Source organism: Chinchilla lanigera, unplaced genomic scaffold (assembly GCF_000276665.1).
Source record: "Chinchilla lanigera isolate Chin_1 unplaced genomic scaffold, ChiLan1.0 scaffold00068, whole genome shotgun sequence".
NCBI classification, from domain to species: Eukaryota; Metazoa; Chordata; class Mammalia; order Rodentia; family Chinchillidae; genus Chinchilla; species Chinchilla lanigera.
The window spans coordinates 294,116-296,018 of NW_004955469.1; positions in this window are offsets into that span (position 1 = coordinate 294,116).

Here is a 1,903-nt window from a genome sequence, read left to right on the forward strand (position 1 = left end):
AAATGAATACACACTTCTCAGACCATGAAATAAAAATGGCAAATAAATACATGACAAAATGTTCAACATCATTACTCATTTGACAAATGCAAATTAAAACAGCATTGAGATTCCACCTTACCCCAGTAAGAATGGCTAGCATTAAGAAATCAACCAATAACAAATGTTGGTGAGGCTGTGGAGAAATAGGAACTCTTCTCCACTGCTAGTGGGAATGCAGACTGGTGAAACCACTGTGGAAATCAGTTTGGAGATTCCTCCGAAAACTAGGACTAGAGGTCCCATTCAACCCAGCTATTCTCCTGCGTATTTTCCCAGATCTAAAGACATCATATCACAGCGATATATGTGCACCTATGTTCATAGCAGCATAATTTGTAGTTGCTAAATTGTGGAAGCAACTTAAATGTCCATCCACAAAGGATTGGATAAGAAAATTGTGGTACTTTTATATAATGGAATATTACTCAGCTATAAAGAAAGATAAACTCAAGAGATTTATAGGTAAATGGTCACAACTAGAGACCATACTCATAAGTGAAATAAATCAAACCTGCATGTTGAAGCACCGCATTGTTTCACTAGTGTAAAACCTGAAAGAGTTAATTTAAACTCGGCGGTATGATAGACATTGATAAATGATAGGAAAACACTCAAGGGTAAAGGGCAACTGGGTTGTGGGAAAAGAGAAGGGAAAGAAGGAGAAATTTTGTATGTATGTATACACAGGATAGTTAACGTAGTTGTTCTCTGTCTTCTATTTCTTTGCTGAAAGAAACTGTCAGTGAGTCCTTGATTGATCAATACTGCATGTGTCTATCTGTTTTCATGAGAAACCACTTTGAAGATATCAATATGTGATATAACAAGCATTGTTAATTTCCTACCACTTTGTTCGTAACTCTGTATTGTCTGTACTGTTCTTTTTCTATTTTGTAAAGGGCTGTCTGTCTGTTAATGCTTTCCTCCTATTATTGTTAAATTAAAAAAAAAGAAAAGAAAGTTTTGTGTTATTATCTGTTTCTTTGTTGAAATAATCTTCTTGGTAAGGTCAGACATGGTAGCGCACCTGAACTACAAAGTGAGACCCTAAACTGTAAAGCCAGCCTGAACTACATAGTGAGACCTTGTCTAAAAAAAAAAAAAAAAGAAAAGAAAAGAACTGGGTTTATGTTTTGTTCTCTGAGTAACTACTTTGAAGATAATGATACATAGTGTATTAACTATTGTTATTTGCTGATAATTTTGTTCTGAGTTTGTTTTATATTTTTATTTTTAAAAATCTAGTGGGAAGGACCGGCAATTATCAAAATAAATGAATAAAATACATATTATGTCTAATGTAAAATATTAAGGAGAAAAAAACTAAAAACAAGGAAAGGGCATGTAAATGTTAGCATGACGAAAATGCTGCACCGTCAAGGTAACACATGAATTAAACTCTTAGGAAGATGATGCAGATCAATCTCTGCAAACATCTTGGGAGTAAGCACTCCAGGAAAAGGAAGCCAGAATGAAGTTTCTGAGGAGCATTGAGGATCCTTGCAGTGAGTCCCAGTTTCCTGCAAAGTGTTACAGTACATGGGGAAAAGAAAGAGCAGGAAACAAATAGCAGCACTACAGAGACCTAGGGTGGCCGGTGGTTCACAGGGAACAAAAGGCCAGGAGGTAGCCAGAACCTCAGTGTTTACTGGTCCTTGGATTCTTGGTGGACTAGCAAGAATATATAAAGGATTAACAACAATAGAGATGCTAGGTTAAGGCCATGATAAGTAATGCTTCAGTATCAAGTGACGTCAATGACAAGTAAGTGTTCTTATTTAATTATTAAATTTGGGCTTCTTGTGTGTATAATTTAATAACTTAATACATTAAAGTAGTTTTAGCAGCTAGGATAAGAAGT